The sequence below is a fragment of the Caretta caretta genome, chromosome 10, assembly GCF_965140235.1.
Source record: "Caretta caretta isolate rCarCar2 chromosome 10, rCarCar1.hap1, whole genome shotgun sequence".
Taxonomy (NCBI): domain Eukaryota; kingdom Metazoa; phylum Chordata; order Testudines; family Cheloniidae; genus Caretta; species Caretta caretta.
The window spans coordinates 48635333-48653436 of record NC_134215.1 but is presented as its reverse complement, the minus strand read 5'-3'; the positions used below and the strand labels follow the sequence as shown (position 1 = coordinate 48653436).

Here is an 18104-nt window from a genome sequence, read left to right as displayed (position 1 = left end):
TCGGAGAGAAGGCTTTGGATTCTTCGACCATGGGATGGTGTTCCAAGAAGGAGTGCTAGGCAGAGACGGGCTCCACTTAACGAAGAGAGGGAAGAGCATCTTCGCGAGCAGGCTGGCTAACCTAGTGAGGAGGGCTTTAAACTAGGTTCACCGGGGGAAGGAGACCAAAGCCCTGAGGTAAGTGGGAAAGCGGGATACCGGGAGGAAGCACAGGCAGGAATGTCTGTGAGGGGAGGGCTCCTGCCTCATACTGGGAATGAGGGGCGATCAACAGGTTATCTCAAGTGCTTATATACAAATGCACAAAGCCTTGGAAACAAGCAGGGAGAACTGGAGGTCCTGGTGATGTCAAAGAACTATGACGTGATCGGAATAACAGAGACTTGGTGGGATAACTCACATGACTGGAGTACTGTCATGGATGGATATAAACTGTTCAGGAAGGACAGGCAGGGCAGAAAAGGTGGGGGAGTAGCACTGTATGTAAGGGAGCAGTATGACTGCTCAGAGCTCAGGTACGAAACTGCAGAAAAACCTGAGCGTCTCTGGATTAAGTTTAGAAGTGTGTGCAACAAGAGTGATGTAGTGGTGGGAGTCTGCTATAGACCACCGGACCAGGGGGATGAGGTAGATGAGGCTTTCTTCCGGCAGCTCACGGAAGCTACTGGATCGCATGCCCTGATTCTCATGGGTGACTTTAATTTTCCTGATATCTGCTGGGAGAGCAATACAGCGGTGCATAGACAATCCAGGAAGTTTTTGGAAAGCGTAGGGGACAATTTCCTGGCGCAAGTGCTAGAGGAGCCAACTAGGGGGGGCGCTTTTCTTGACCTGCTGCTCACAAACCGGGTAGAATTAGTGGGGGAAGCAAAAGTGGATGGGAATCTGGGAGGCAGTGACCATGAGTTGGTTGAGTTCAGGATCCTGACACAGGGAAGAAAGGTAAGCAGCACGATACGGACCCTGGACTTCAGGAAAGCAGACTTCGACTCCCTCAGGGAACGGATGGCCAGGATCCCCTGGGGGACTAACTTGAAGGGGAAAGGAGTCCAGGAGAGCTGGCTGTATTTCAAGGAATCCCTGTTGAGGTTACAGGGACAAACCATCCCGATGAGTCGAAAGAATAGTAAATATGGCAGGCGACCAGCTTGGCTTAATGGTGAAATCTTAGCGGATCTTAAACATAAAAAAGAAGCTTACAAGAAGTGGAAGGTTGGACATATGACCAGGGAAGAGTATAAAAATATTGCTCGGGCATGTAGGAATGTTATCAGGAGGGCCAAATCGCACCTGGAGCTGCAGCTAGCCAGAGATGTCAAGAGTAACAAGAAGGGTTTCTTCAGGTATGTTGGCAACAAGAAGAAAGCCAAGGAATGTGTGGGCCCCTTACTGAATGAGGGAGGCAAACTAGTGACAGAGGATGTGGAAAAAGCTAATGTACTCAATGCTTTTTTTGCCTCTGTTTTCACTAACAAGGTTAGCTCCCAGACTGCTACGCTGGGCATCACAAAATGGGGAAGAGATGGACAGCCCTCTGTGGAGATAGAGGTGGTTAGGGACTATTTAGAAAAGCTGGACGTGCACAAGTCCATGGGGCCGGACGAGTTGCATCCAAGAGTGCTGAAGGAACTGGCGGCTGTTATTGCAGAGCCATTGGCCATTATCTTTGAAAACTCGTGGCGAACCGGGGAAGTCCCGGATGACTGGAAAAAGGCTAATGTAGTGCCAATCTTTAAAAAAGGGAAGAAGGAGGATCCTGGGAACTACAGGCCAGTCAGCCTCACTTCAGTCCCTGGAAAAATCATGGAGCAGGTCCTCAAAGAATCAATCCTGAAGCACTTGCATGAGAGGAAAGTGATCAGGAACAGCCAGCATGGATTCACCAAGGGAAGGTCATGCCTGACTAATCTAATCGCCTTCTATGATGAGATTACTGGTTCTGTGGATGAAGGGAAAGCAGTGGATGTATTGTTTCTTGACTTTAGCAAAGCTTTTGACACGGTCTCCCACAGTATTCTTGTCAGCAAGTTAAGGAAGTATGGGCTGGATGAATGCACTACAAGGTGGGTAGAAAGCTGGCTAGATTGTCGGGCTCAACGGGTAGTTATCAATGGCTCCATGTCTAGTTGGCAGCCGGTATCAAGTGGAGTGCCCCAAGGGTCGGTCCTGGGGCCGGTTTTGTTCAATATCTTCATAAATGATCTGGAGGATGGTGTGGATTGCACTCTCAGCAAATTTGCGGATGATACTAAACTGGGAGGAGTGGTAGATACGCTGGAGGGGAGGGATAGGATACAGAAGGACCTAGACAAATTGGAGGATTGGGCCAAATGAAATCTGATGAGGTTCAATAAGGATAAGTGCAGGGTCCTGCACTTAGGACGGAAGAACCCAATGCACAGCTACAGACTAGGGACCGAATGGCTAGGCAGCAGTTCTGCGGAAAAGGACCTAGGGGTGACAGTGGACGAGAAGCTGGATATGAGTCAGCAGTGTGCCCTTGTTGCCAAGAAGGCCAATGGCATTTTGGGATGTATAAGTAGGGGCATAGCGAGCAGATTGAGGGACGTGATCATTCCCCTCTATTCGACATTGGTGAGGCCTCATCTGGAGTACTGTGTCCAGTTTTGGGCCCCACACTTCAAGAAGGATGTGGATAAATTGGAGAGAGTCCAGCGAAGGGCAACAAAAATGATTAGGGGTCTGGAACACATGAGTTATGAGGAGAGGCTGAGGGAGCTGGGATTGTTTAGCCTGCAGAAGAGAAGAATGAGGGGGGATTTGATAGCTGCTTTCAACTACCTGAAAGGGGGTTCCAAAGAGGATGGCTCTAGACTGTTCTCAATGGTATCAGATGACAGAACGAGGAGTAATGGTCTCAAGCTGCAGTGGGGGAGGTTTAGATTGGATATTAGGAAAAACTTTTTCACTAAGAGGGTGGTGAAACACTGGAATGCGTTACCTAGGGAGGTGGTAGAATCTCCTTCCTTAGAGGTTTTTAAGGTCAGGCTTGACAAAGCCCTGGCTGGGATGATTTAACTGGGAATTGGTCCTGCTTCGAGCAGGGGGTTGGACTAGATGACCTTCTGGGGTCCCTTCCAACCCTTATATTCTATGATTCTATGATTCTATGTATCTCTCACAGCCAGTCACATTCCGGTCTGATAAAGGGTGCTTGTTAAATCATTCCACTCCATAGGTCCAATCTGGAGCAGAATCAAGCGCCTCGCTGAGACCCTTTTTGCTTCCTGAGCCACGCATTGCAATGTTATTAAAAATAAGGAGGGCTTTGAAGTTCACAGGTTTTAAATGTGCCTTAGTATAGGGAATGCAAAATCAAAGGGCAAGCTCAGCACAGCTCTGACTAGCATTTCTGAGCACTTGGATGTCACGTTTCTTTCCTTCTGGCCACCTGAGAGTCCAATGTCAATACAGCTTTAACAGCCAGAGGAATGCTTTTACTAATATTTAAGCAAATGTTTAGTGCATAGAGAATGCAGGTGGCATTTCTGATTGTCATGCCAATGTCAAAGCAGGCTGGGAGTGGTTTATAGTCTCTGACATCTGCTTCCCCTCCGAACCCCCAGAGTCACAAACACTGACACTTCCCAGCAATCCTGAACTGCAAACACTGTCCAGTGCCCGCATCATAAATCAGCGTAGCAATGCTGACCTCAGCAGAGCCACACTGATTTGCACCAGCTGAAGATCTGGCCCTCAGTTCTTACTCAGTGGTGCAAATAGCTTATTTTGTGATTTATTAAGCCCATGGTTGATTAACTTCGTCCGCAAGGGATGAGGATAAGCTATTGGATTTGCAGATATTTTAAGGCCTGTAGTTGTAATTTTTGTCAAAAGCCCTTATGGCCCGATCCAAAGCCCATTGGCAGGTGCTTTTTTATTTGGAATATAAATCAAATCAAAATAAATTCACATCACAAGCAATTTCAAAACCCGGCAGTGGACAACATTAGTGTAGCCCCCGTCCTTTCTTTGTCCAGTGCAAGTCACAACAGCGCGACATTTACATTCCAACCTCACAATCCGATTCTGGCAAGTCAGAGTGTAACATCCCCAGGGCAGGAGAGGCAGCACCAGCATGCTGTGACACAACATTACACATCGCAACAAGTTATTCTGGGACCCTCTGACCTCCTGAAAGAATGTGAAATCATCCCAGCTGAACTGGGACAATCCTGGAGGTGTTGGGATGGCTGGCAGTTCTTGCTGGTTGCTCTTTTATTCCCAGATATCCTCATTGGACACCCCTTGAAAGAGCAGCCTCTTTCCCTTTCTCCTTCCCAAATCTCACCCCTCTTCTTGCAGCATCTGCACCTAGGGTACCTGTCAATGCTGGCCTCCCAAGTCACTAGGCTTTTGTCTAAGAGCTTGATTCTTTGACCCAATGAGGCACTTTCTCTTGGCTATGGGTACAAAACTGTCCATCATGAGGCCACTGCTCCACTATGACATGGGTAAAACCAGCAGCAAATTGCTAGCAGTTAATATTTAGAGTAGGGGAGGGATGATCTGCTCCAGGCTCCTATGCATGGGAATTTCACCCTCCTTCCTCAGCGTGCTGTTCCAAACAGCCCTGTTTGGTGCTGAAGATTGTTACCTACCAGTCTACCCTAATCCTCACTCCCAGCTGCCCCTTTTAACAACAAAAGCACATCCATAGTTCTCCTGAAGGCATGCCCCTGGGGAGTGGAAGGAGACTGCTGTGCCTTCTTTCTTAAGCATATCGGGCCAGATACTGAGGCCACACAAATCAGCCTCTTTCCATCAACAGCAATGGATCGCTAAATGCTAATGGGAATAGCTCAGACCACCTGAGGGGTCCCACAGACTAGAGGGTCAAGTCTTCCCAGGGCAGTTGCCTTCCACCGGAACCACAGCACTCTCAGCCTCAAGCGCAAAGGTCACTTGTGCCAGAAGCGTAGCTTCTTCAGCGACTGGCCTGTGAACAGACAAAAGCCAGTCCACAGAGCCTGGAGAGAGAAATAGACCTTTATGTGTATGTTATAATTTTGGGATGTGCACAGATACCATGTTCATGGGATGGTCCTATTAAAACAGAGAGCTCTATTTAATATTTTATTAGATCAGATTAAGAGAATGTCATATCAATTCAATTTCAGTTTTACTCCATCTGTATAGAAAGCTTGTTCTGAACTGCAAAATAATGGGGTCTAAATTAGCTGTTACCACTCAAGAATGTTGGGAATCATTAGGAAAGGGATAGATAAGTAGACAGAAAATATCATATTGCCTCTATGTAAATCCATGGTACGCCCACATCTTGAATACTGCATGCAGATGTGGGTCTCCCGATCTCAAAAAATGTATATTGGAATTGGAAAAGGTTCAGAGAAGGGCAACAAAAATTATTAGGGGTATGGATCAGCTTCCATATAAGGAGAGATTAATAAGACTGGGGCTTTTCAGCTTGGAAAAGAGACAACTAAGGGGGGATATGACTGAGGTCTATAAAATCATGACCAGTGTGGAGTAAGTAAATAAGGAAGTGTTATTTACTTCTAACAACACAAGAACTAGGGGTCACCCAATGAAATTAACAGGCAGCAGGTTTAAAACAAACAAAAGGAAGTATTTCTTCACACAACGCACAGTCAACCTATGGAATGCTTTGTTGTGAAGGCCAAGACTATAACAGGGTTCAAAAAAGAACTAGATACATGCATGGAGGATAGGTTCATCAATGGCTATTAACCAGGATGGGCAGGGATGGTGTCCCTAGCCTCTGTTTGCCAGAAGCTGGGAATGGGCGACAGGGGATGGATCACTTGGTGATCACCTGTTCTGTTCATTCCTTCTGAAACACCTGGCATTAGCCACTGTCAGAAGACAGGATGCTGGGCTAGATGGATCTTTGGTCTGACCCAGTATGGCCGTTTTTATGTTCTTATGTAAGAGAGTATCTGGGGCCAAAAGCAAAGAGGGGGGAATGGGGCCTGTGAGAAGCTTTTGGTAGGAGGAGCTTCAGAAAAGTTTATACAAGTTTTAGATGATAACCCAAACTTTCTGGAGGCCACTCCAAGCAAAGTGTTTGGCTCAATGCCCATTGGAGTCCAGGGAATCTTTCCATTGTCATCAACAGGCACTGGAGCAGACCATAAACCTATAGAAATTCTCCACCACATTTCCACAGAGAGACAGGTGTTCACACATTCCAAAAAGTGACGGCGCTGTTTTAGTGACTTGGTGATGGGAGAACCTCATCAAGTTCTGAGGGTCTGTGAGATGAATCTGGTCATTCCTCTGACCCTGGGCCTGTGCTCTGAGAGAAACATGCCCGGAGATAGTGTGGATGAAGGAAACAATCCTCGCTCACAACATGTGTTTTCAGGGCTGTTTAACTCCTGTAGCTGGACCACACAGCAGGACAGGGGGCGGGGGGGGGGGGGGAAGACACAAATGGAGGCAGCTCACTGCTTCCACCCAACGTGGGGTATAGTCCTCGTGGATCTATTCTCTGTGCACTTCCATTAGCCATGCCGCCAGTACAGCCATCTATCCCCTACGCACCACTGTACACATCACCACTGAGGAAGCCTCTCCACAGCTTGTAGGGGATCCTTTGTGCAGGATCTCCATGCTCTGATCTACTAGCCCAACAGGAACCCTGCCTTTTCGCTGCAAACTCATCGGGCCCACTTAGAATAGGAGCCTCATGTATGTATTTTTAAATAAATATACCCATTCAGGTTTCCCATGGGAGGGACCCCCACAAAGGCCTGTTGGGCAGGTACCAGCCAGGAAAGAAACTTATTGCAATAGAAAAGCGCCAGCCTGTTACCTTTAGGGCCCTTCTACCTCCCAGATCCTAAAGCAGAGATTATAACTAACCTCCCCCTCCCCCCCCCGCCACCCACTGCCCCAGTTTCTATCTATTGTGACACCAGACCCAACTTGTTTGCACTCAGCTCCCAGAAGCCAGCAGGAATAGAATCAGATACTGTCTCTTTAAATCATCTATTCCCTTCGCTGCCAGGGAAGGCCTGTGAATGGAAATACAGAGCGACGTAGGGCACATCTGGATGAGCAATAAACAAAGTTTTCTCCTTTTCATTAAGTTGCCCCCAGACAAACTCATGATGGGCACAGGCTGCAGAGAAACCTAATTTTGCTGTAACTGGATAACCCCCTTTGGATCCCACAGTTGGAGAGTAGCTCACTGGGGGATGCTTCCAATATCTGATCAGCATCAGACCCTGGAGTTCAATGAATGTGCTGCAGCTGAGACACGGAGGAGAGGAGACAGATGTTGTGCGTGCTCCAATCCTACATTTTTAGCTGAGCTGGAGGGCCCTTTATGGGCCCAGAGTTCCTCATCTGCAGCTACTGGAATGGAGAGGTCTCTCAGTAGTTGGGGTGTGAGCCTAAACTTATGCAGCTTCTACCTAGGGAGCTCATTACATGAGAAATGCAGGGAAAGAGAGCTACTGAACGCAAACTAAGGCCCACTTGCCAAAGAGTCTCTGGAAGATGTCTCCAGAACACCCTGTTCCTGCATGTAACTATCTGACCAGTGTGTCTTGCAAAATGCAGCTTCTCTAATGAGAGCATTGCCCAGACTCTCTCAGGATCCTGTTCCATACCTTAGCAACCCAGACGATCCAGCAAAAGGGAGTGTCTAGGAAGCTATGCACCTGGAAATGCCAAGCCATTTAGAGAGAGGCCATGGGTGTAGGGTTCTGCTCCTAAATCCCTACCTAGAACAGAGTTCCTGCACATAGATCCCTGTTGAAAGGTAAGCCATCAAATTCCAAAGCCCTCAGCCTAGGAATTACACCAATGAAGCCTTTAGCTCTTTAACGTGCAACTTGGTAGCAGGGACAACACATGCAACTCGGTAGCAGGGACAAGGTCAGTGGGGATGGAATAACGCATCTTCAGTGCCTACTTCCCTCCATAACAAAGCAAATGACCTATGCAAAATAGGCAACTCCCACCAGGCCTTTTGTCCAACACAAGTCTACTGGTGAATTTTGGAATTTTCTGAATCATGCATTTTCTGTAATCTAGCATGAATCCTTCATGCACACCACCTATGAAGACAGTTAACTGTTTTCAACTCAGTCTCCGGTACTTGAAAATTATTTGTCATTTTGCACCTTTCAAGACCTTTGTCCTAGTGGATTTATCCTGAGCAGACATCTGAGGGTAATCTATCACCCATAGCACAGCTGATAAGAGAGGAAGAGCCATTGTGTCATTGCATTGGTACGCTACTCGCATATAGACTCCGGGACTCTTGAGCAAAAGGAGGAAAGAGCACAGTTTCCCAACAGTGTAACTGGGAAGCTTCCTTTGCAATTTGGTCTCATGGGGCAAAGACAGGAGATGCTGTGCTGGTCAAAACAAGAAACATGTGGATGACTTCTTTTGGATGGGTTTCCATAGGAGGAAGGATCACCTGGTGCTTAAGGTGCCAGGAGTTCTGGATTTAGTTCCTACCTCCACCACAGACAGCCTTTATAACCTTGAGTAAATCACACAGTCCCCTCAGATCCACAGCTGTATAATAGTCCCACACTGTGAGCTCCCTGGGGCAGGGCCTCTCTCTTCCCCTATATGTGTAGTGCCTGGCACAAGCAGGTCACTGATCTCAGTAGGGGCTACCATCGTAACACAGATGTTGCCTTTGCTTTCAGTCTATGTGTTCCTTTGAGAATTCAAAGCCATTGAGGTTCAAAGCCAAACTGTAGCCAAACCACTCTGTTTCACCTGTTCCTGTGGCAGTACCGGTCCAAATGGCAACCCAGCTCTGTCAGCTGGCCCAGGTCACCTTGAAACTGGACCCAAACCAAAAATGGGTTTGTGGGGCAGGGGAAAGAGTGGCTTTTGCAGGGGGGTGGGGGCCAGCTGTGTGGGAGAGGAGGGCAGTTGGCCTGTTTCCCAGCTGCAAGAGATCTCACCAGCTTCACTGAGCTTTCGTGAGCAGGGACTGAGGTTAGCAAATGCATCAAACCTCAAATACCAGGCTCCAATGGAGTGGTTGCAAGGTTGGATGCGAGCATCCCACACCATTGTAGTCAGGGCCTCTTGCAACAGGCTGTCCGGTGGCCATGCAGCGCTGTTGGATCAGGATGCTGTGAATGCCAAGCTGTCACAGAGCAAACAACTATATTCCTCAGCCCATGCCACGAGCCTGAAGCTGTGGATTTGTTTGGGGTCTCAGCTAGTCTGATGGGACATGCCCATGTGACAACTCTGTCCCATTCCCCTCCTACAGGCCTCTACCTATCCTAGGTCATTGTTGCTCATGCAGGTGAAAGCTAAAATAATTAAGCCAGGCCTTTGATGCTCTGCAGCGTTACCAGAATCCCAGCTGTATCCAGCCAGGAGATGGTTAAGGAGGAGGATGGCAGGACTAGGAAAGAAAGGAAACCAGTGTGGCTTTAAGGAGAGCCACCCCTCTCCATGGACCTAGCAAGACTTGCTTTGCCTGCTGCCTTTGGTTGTGCTGTCACAGGAACCAGAGACTAAGCAGCCAATTCTGCTCCTGGGCTGTGTGTTTACCGCCCCCCCCTTCCACAAACCCAGCACAGCAGCGAGCAAATTGAGACGTGCTCCCGCTGCTGAGGACTACAAGGAGCTTGCAACCTCCGTCTCTCCAAATCTCCCAGTCCTCTCCCGCGTGCGGCACACAAACACACACACTCACATATCCCCCTCCAGCCAAGCAATCCCACCAGCTAGCCCCATCCCCGGCCTGCCAACTCCCTGCTGCCCAGAGACTCACCCGCGGTGCCCGGCTGCCCTGCCAGGATCCCCTGCTCGCGCTGGCCCTGGGGACCGGCCCCCACGAGCAGGTGCGCCCCGCGTGTCGGTAGCTCCTGGCTCGGTCTCCGCCTTGATCACGGAGCCCCGGCTGGAAGGGGCAGCTCGCCGCAACCCTGCCCCTGGCAGTGCCCGCTGGGCGGCAGCGGGACAGACGCGCCCGGATCCGAGCGGCCCCGGGGCTGGGGCGAGCTCGCAGCGCCGCGGTCCGGCTCTGCGCTCCGCGGGCGGGGAGACGCGCCCTACTGCTCCTTCCCGGCGCTCCGGCTGGAGCGCTCCCGCGGCCGCCTGGGCGAGCTCATCCCCTCCCCGAGCGCCAGGTGCCCGCCGCCCTCCTGCGCCTGCCCGCTGGCTCGGGGGCCGGGGGACGCCCAGCCGCAGCCGCTCTCCGCAGCGCTCCTCACGCGTCCCTCGCCTGGGCTCGCTCTGGCTCCCGCCGCCGCCGCCGCCGCCTCACACTCCCCGCATGACATCAGAGGCTGCCGCCTTGGCGAGCTGCGCCCCAGCCCCCGGGGGGAGAGACGGGAACCGAGCCCTTGGCCGCGGGGCGCTCTCCGAGGCTCGGGGGCAAATCGCGCCGCTGAGAGGCTGTGACCAGGCGCCTTGGCCAGCCCGGCTTCCCAGAGAGCGCGCCCACCCACTTCCACTCAGCACCGTCCTCTGGCGGGGGGCTGTTCCGGGGGGCAGGTGGCTCAGCTGCGCCCTCCCCGCTGCTCTTTGCCACAGCTGGCCGCGGTTGTGCACCCCAGCTGCGCTCCGGCGCCTGGGGCCATCCACCCCTGCGGGGCGTTCTCCTGGGCTAGTCACTTACCAGGGCTGGCTGCGACTCGGGGTGCTTCCGCCTTTCCTCGCTTACTAGAAGAGCCCGGGGTAGCCAGAGTCTGTACACGTGTCCCTTCAGCTCTGGAGGCCTGGCCCCGAATCGGACTCGAGTCATCAGTGCCCCGAGATTGAATGGTCTCAGCCAAGTCCTCATGGACAGTTGTGCCCAGCCCAGAACCAACACGCAATGCTGGATGCACAGTAGCAGTCTGTTCTTGGAGGAGGCTGGGAGCCGGGGTAGCACAGGAGGGGCACATCAGAAATGAGGGGCACTGGGCAGCCAGCAGGAAGCATGGGGAGAGATGAGATGGGGGGGAGGAGGGGTGTTCCACAAATCAGGACTGAGGGACACTGGCAACCAGGGATTGAATGAAAGACAAAATAGAGAAGAGGGTGTGTGGGTAAAATGGGGTGGGGGGAGCACGCACTTTGCCTGCCCATGGCATGCTTGACTTTACCCAGTGCAACCTGTCCCTCATGTGCCACAACACGGTTTCGAAAGACTTCCCTCCTTCCAGACCCAAGCCCTTTCAGGAATTTAGGATGAACCCCTGGCCTCACTGAATCCAATGGCAAAGCTCCCTTGACTCAGCAGAGCCAGGATTTCATCCCTAGCATTCTGGAGTTCCTTATGTCTAGCTGGGCTTTGGAACAGACCAAACCCATGAAGGAACAAGACACACAAGGGAGCAGGGCAGGGCACTCTTCATGGTAATGCAGATGAATAACCATCCTCCTTGCTTTTATGCAATGCCTGAAAGACCCCGAGGCATATTTCTGACTCAGCCTTATGTCTCATTGGCCCCGCAACATTCCCCCCAGCACAGGACCCCCTGGCAGCGTGTCCAGGAACAAGGTGTCACCTCTGCAATAATGGTGATGGTAGGTGCGTGGGGAGGGGAGCTTTACACCAGTCCCGTCCCCGCTCCAGATTCCTGGTCTTTTAAAGAAAGGTTTTGTACATTTGACTTTTAGGCCAATGTTGGGGGGACACAGAAGCATCCCTCAATGCTAACAGTCCGTCTGCAGCCCAGAGAGAGAGAGAGATGGGGAACACGATACAATATAGCACCGGAAATAGTGGTGCCAGCCTAATGGCTTGCTACCCTCAGGCCCTGAGCTCAGTCCTAAACTGCCCAGCGCCAGGGTGGCCGGGGGAGTAAGTTCCTCACGCCACTCGCTGGTGCCCCCCTCTGACTGATGTCTGCTGACAGGCTCTGAAGGGATCTGTGCCAGCCCCAGCTCATCCGGCTTCACTGCCAAAGGGGGGCCGCTTCCGTTTGTCCCACTACATGACAGACTCATGCCATGTCATGAGCACACTGGTGCAACACCATTGGTGGAACGCTGTAATGGGCCCGTGCACTGTGGCCAACAGACACAATCACTAGGTAAATTGCTGGGACTGGTACTCTAGCCTCCCTGCTCCAAAAGCCCAGGCTTCTTGCTTCAGCTAGGCAATCTCCCTTAGCGAATCCATTATCCTTTCTACAGGCCCAACCACTAGAGGGCACCACAGTGGCTCTCTTACAAACAGATATCGGGACATACAAACACACTCACCCAAAGTACACGACAACCCAACTTCATGGCTGCAATGTCACAAGATGACCAAATTGTGCACTGTTCTGTTCCAGGATCTATTATAATCCCATGGGCTGGTCTTGCCCTGTGGAAAGGAGGGGAAAAATGTGGGGCTACCCCAGGAGCTCATTTTGACACTGGCTTTTTTTAGAGGCGAGCGCTAGGGTAGGCAGGCAACTTCCCCTCCCTCCCTCAAACATGCAAAATTCTTGCATGAAAATATCATAAAACACTTGTTCACCCCAAATGAGACTCATGCTTATTCTAGAACGAGTCAGATGCTTGATTGTTTAGACAGAAGTTGAGATCTGTTCACACATCTACGTTATCTCTCTGTGCTTTTTCAAAATTAAATTATGTATTTCCCTAGGTTTATAAGACTCTCCACTTTTTCTGTTGTACAGAACTGAGAAAGACAATGGCAATATAATAGTGGCCCCAGTTAATACATTATTATTATTTGCATTACAGTAGCACCTGGAGACTTCAATTGAAACTGGAGTCTCATTGTGCTAGGCATTGTACCTATACCTTAGTAAGAGACAATCCCTGTCCCAAAGAATGTATAGTCTATGTAGCCAAGACAGCCAAAGGCGGGAGAGGAAACAGATGCCATGATTTGCCCAGTGTCACATAAGTTACTGGCAGAGCCTCCTGCATCCCCATCTAGTCTCCCATCCACTGGATGACACTGCTTTTTTCACCTTTCCCTCCTTTCATCCCAAATATAGGGCCGCATCCAAAGCACATTGAAATCAATAGGAGTCTTTCCATTGACTTTAATTGGTTTGGATCGGGCCCATAATTATTCACATTCAATCATCATCTGAGGTTCTGTGCCCTGGGACCACCCACCTGGTAAAATAACCCTAAAACAACTCAGACATAATATCAATAGTCATCTTTTACTTCCAACTCAACTGATTATTCCAACAAGTCTTCCCCAAGTCCATTCTGGTGGCATGCAGAAAGCAGCCATCTCCTGAATCTGATTTACTGTTTCGAGATGATTGGTGGCTGAGAAATTACCTCTGGATCAATCCCACCTGCACTGGCAGCAGATTAAAGCCCTGGTGGGTTCTTCGCCAGCACTTTTGGGATGATGCTATAAAATATGGGGGATTCAGGATGATTGAATACACGTATATGATCGATAATGAGGTATGCCAAGATGATGGCAGGAATCAAGGGATAGTTCGGCAGTGGCTGAGGGGCTTTACGCACAGCTCAGGAGTAGTGAGAGCCCGACAGCTACAGTGGGTCACTATGGCGCTTCTTAGCCCCAGACACATCCTCAGGACTGGCTGCATCACTGCAAGGGGAGGTGGTGGCCCGGCATTTCCATGCCAGCTTCATGCCACCAAGGGGCCCTAGAGATCCTCCTATGGGGAATCAGCTGGCTTGAGACCCGTTTTGTACCAGAAGAGCAGCACAAACATGTCTGAATGTTTCAGAAGATACGTTCCCATATCTTATGCTTTTAGGCTTCAGCTGATGGCCAAAGCAGTCAGGGAGGAAAGCAGGCCCCTCGCACATGTATAGCATTGCACAATTCCCTGGGTACATTATGGGGCATTTTTACACAGCCCAGGCTCTGCAACTTCAGCAGGAGGACTCTGGAGTTTATGGACCAATGGAATATTGATTTGGGGTGTCTCAATGCGGACAATGCTGGCCGCCCGCTGAGTGGCACAGCTGCCATGGCTGGGTAAGGATATTGGGGGAGGCTTCAGTCCCCCAAGGTTTGGAAGGCTCTGGACAGCCAGGAGCAGGACAAATCTGTGGCAAGCGGCCGCTCGGGGCAGGATCTCATTGCTGCAGTGTTCCTGTTATGTAATGACTGAATCAAAGCCATTTAGTTGTCAGATACAAACTGGCTGTGCCTTAAGGCAAAATGCTTACCCTGAATATCTGGGTGTCTCAGCTTGGACTCCTCAGATCAACAGGCAATAGACCCATGCCCTGATGTTGCACTGACTCCTGAAGCCTGTGTTCCAGTTAGGAGAATGTAGCATTCACGCTGTTCCTTCCCCAGCACAGCGCCCTGTAACAGGGAACCCACTGTGCCCCTCTGGATTTGGCCCCTCTCCCCTGTGAACTTCAGTCTGGTGCAACACCAGTGTTCTTTATTTGTGACCAGTTTCCCACCACCAGTTTCCAACTATATTACAGGCTGTTTGGCCTACCACAGGCCTGGCCAGCAACAGGCTAGGAGGCTCCTATGCCCTCTGAGCCTGACCGCCTGCTCTTAATCCAGTCCAGTCCAGTCCAGTCCCCCCTCCCCTTCCTCTTCCTTCCTTCCAGCCTTATAGCGCCTAAATGAGGCTGGCGGGGTGGTCAGTTATCAGGCAAACATAGAGCGGTTCACGCAGCCCCAATCCATTCTCCCTGATTGGGTCTGGAGTGGCAGGAGCTGATTAAGGGCTTCTCCAGCAGCACCCTGCCACACCCAGCCCTGTGCTCTCTCTCCCCAGCATGTTCACCCACTGTCCAGTTACCAACTTGCTCCACAGCATTGCACCTTTTAACGGTGTATTCCACCTGCATCACACAGGCACTGGGCCGAGGGGGTCCGCCATGCTGCTTCTCTTGTGAATCAATGCCAGTGTTGCAGCATGCCCAAGGATCTGTTACTTCCCCATTCGCCCTTCATTTTCGGAACCACTTGGCAAGTTTGTTTCAACCTCCTGTTCTCTCCCAGCTAACGAGAACATTTGAGATAACTTTCTGGCAGCACTTTTGCCTTCCTCCCCTCCGATATGGGAGATGGCTCGTGAAGTGCTGTCCCTGGAGAGTCACTCAGATGGCAGGGTGGCACAACACTGCTCTGTATGAATTCTGACTCTCCCTGCCTCTGCACTGCTGTGCCAGGGGGAAACGGGACACCAGGAATCCTTCCCTCCTGCGGAATCAATGAGGGAGGCCTGTTCCTGGCAGGGAAACTATCCACCCCTACTTTGCAGGGATCATTGATTTGTTGTGTGTCTGTCCAGCTCCTAGCGCAATGGCACCCTCTCTAAGGGCTACTGTCATACAAATAATAATTAATACTAATGCTATCGCCAAGAGGTGTGTGGGCATGTCCCTGAGGCTCATAGCCCATTATCTGGCACCGACTGGCAGTCCAAAAATGACACAGGGAGCAGTGCATGCAGTGCAGGGAGGACAGATGACCCAGTGGCTAGGACTTAAAATCCAGGTTCAAATCCCTGCTCTGCCACAAACTTCCTGTGTGAGCTTGGGGAAATCACTTAGCTTCTCTGTGCAATGGGGGTGATAGTTCTGCCCTGCGACCAGGGGTGCTGTGAAGTCAAATCCATTATAGATTGTGAGTGCTCAGAGACACCACAGTGATGGGGACCAGATATGTACTTAAGATAGAACTGGAGCAGGAAATGGGGCCATGTGTTTCTTCCTGGATTTCAGAGTAACAGCCGTGTTAGTCTGTATTCACAAAAAGAAAAGGAGTACTTGTGGCACCTTAAAGACGAACCAATTTATTTGAGCATAAGCTTTTGTGAGCTACAGCTACATCCGATGAAGTGAGCTGTAGCTCACGAAAGCTCATGCTCAAATAAATTGGTTAGTCTCTAAGGTGCCACAAGTCCTCCTTTTCTTCCTGGATTTGTATCTCTCATTACCTTTCCTTCCTTCAAATTCCTTCAGCTCTATCTCTCTTTAAATCCCAGTTCCTGTCTTTTTAACTAGTTCTAGAGCTTGGCAAATAATTTATGGCAAATAATTCATTCAATGTGTTTCACTTCTTTGTCTGCTCACAGCTTCCTGACTTTGTTTGGTCTACTTGTTTATTCCAAACCAGTCACTAAAGAGTTTCTGATTAATTTGTGCCAAGCCAGACCTTAAGAAGAGCTCTGTGAAGCTCAAAAGCTTGTCTCTTCTGCCAACAGAAGTTGGTCCAACAGAAGATCCCACCTCACCCACCTTGTCTCTCTAATATTGTGGGACCAGCACCGTTACAACACTTCGATTAATTGTTGGGCTGTGTAGCTTTTGTATGCTTTCCAGACTGGAAAGCGTGAGCTAAGTTGGTGAGTTTTGATTGGACATGTGGAAGGTCACAAGGTATCTTTCTGCTCCCTGATTGGATGAGTTCAATGAAGAGTCCAATTTCTGATGGGAATCCTCACAATTATTCCAACAAAATTCACTTTCCATGAATATTCTCCAAAATTTGCTTCAATTTGGCTGTTTCTCTGGATGCTCCTGCCAGAAAGCTCATTGGCTGGGATGTTTGCAGATAGCAAACACAAGGGGTCTTAGCGTCTCTAGAAATCAGGGCCCAATTGTCTCAGAGTGGGAACCAAAACACTGAGGCACAAAACAAATGAGAGGCTACTTTTGAAATTCCGCCTAAGTGACTTACTGGAGGCCAGTCAGTGAGTTACTGATAAAACTTCCAGTCACTGCCTCAAAGAGCCTTTTTCCCAAGAATGTTTGAAATATGTTTGACCCTAGAAGAAACATCTGCCAAAAAATAACTTTGAGCCTAAGTGTTAGTGGCTCTTTTTGTTTCTCCAGGGAATTGTCCCAGAGTGTTTCCAATAGGAGAGGGGCAACACACATCTTGGGCGGAGGTGAGGGGTGACTCTGGAAACTCCCCTGGGCTGCAGGGCTGCTTGCCAGGTTTGACAGATGTACCAATCCATGTGATGGAGGCAATAGCTTACTTGAAGCATCCTCGCTCAGGTTAGGAGAAGAGGGAGACTTCTCCCATTGTGTGTGATACTTGCACTGCCTTCTGCAGTTTCAGTATTCGTGTCCTGCCATTGCAGATACCAGACTGGGTAATGGCCCAGCAAACCCCACTGACTGCTGGGACAAGGATCCAGGATTTGCCCTTGTCACACACTGGCCCAGTCTCTCTTCCCACTCACCAGTCTGTTGCGAGAGGACCCAGTCGCTGGGTCCCATAGCCTTCTAAGCTAACTGGCTCTGGGTAGAGTCTATTAACACTCCCCTGAGCAACAAAAGTTTTAGCACTGAAAAGCACCAGTATAGACAGCTCATTCGGGGTGGGTTTTTTTTTTATTGCCGGGAGAGCTCTTCCCCAGCGATAAAGTGTATCTATACTGCTTGTGTCACAGTGCTGCCACGCTGTAACATGGGCAGTGTAGACATACCCTTCGAGTTAGTCCTTCAAGGAGGTGTCAAGCACCTTTCTGGGTGGGGTAGCAGCCAGTCTGTAATGCAGTACAACAGGCTGTCTTTGGGCTTGTGCATTGCTGTGGTGTTGTAACTGTGTTGGTTCCAGGATATTAAAGAAACAAGGTGGGTGAGGTGATCTCTTTTATTGGACCAGCTTCTGTTGGTGAAGAGTTGGTCCAGTAAAAAATATTACCTCACCCACCTTGTCTCTCTTTGGGCTGGTGCAGTCCCAGTGTCCAGTGTTCCCACACAGCACCAACAGAAAAGAGTGCGCAGTGTGATTCAGACCCATCACATACTGTCACCGACCTCCTTCGCCCTTCCAGCTGAACTGGCTAAGGAAGCTCTCAGTCCCCAGAGGCTGCGGGACAGAATTGTCACTTCAGACATCATGAGCAGGAAGGAGCTGAAGCAGTAACACAGGACAAGTTACTGTCTTACTACCTCCACAGGGACTCCTGGGGAAAGAGGTTTTCCAGCCTCCGCGCTCACTCAATCCTGAACTCATGAAATCCTGACGTGACTCACATAGCTGCCCCCGTTGGGCCTGACCTTGAGCGTTCAAAGCATTGATCCCTGGGGTTTCTTCACATCATTCCACCAATGGAGGTCAAGCATCACCCAGAGAGAGGGGAGAGCTGGAAGCAGCTGGTTTGCATGATCATTCCATCACTTGAGGTCCAAAAACAAGGGGCAAGGGAGGTTGGGATGGGTGGTTAAGTTGC

At 50.2% G+C, this 18104-nt stretch overlaps 1 protein-coding gene across 5 annotated transcripts in view; it reads right to left on the bottom strand.

Moving 5' to 3' along the window:
• The window catches only part of LINGO1 (leucine rich repeat and Ig domain containing 1), a 467775-nt gene extending 457138 nt beyond the window's left edge, over positions 1-10637 (bottom strand). For 3 of the 5 annotated variants that reach the window (XM_048866891.2, XM_048866890.2, XM_048866888.2), the window contains exon 1: positions 9770-10419. The gene's annotated coding sequence lies outside the window, so the exon portion shown is untranslated. Of the gene's footprint in view, positions 1-9769; positions 10573-10618 lie in introns of those variants that run through there. The other 2 variants (XR_007358812.2, XM_048866889.2) reach the window with 2 other exon arrangements.
• Between the last annotated feature and the right edge of the window lie 7467 nt (positions 10638-18104).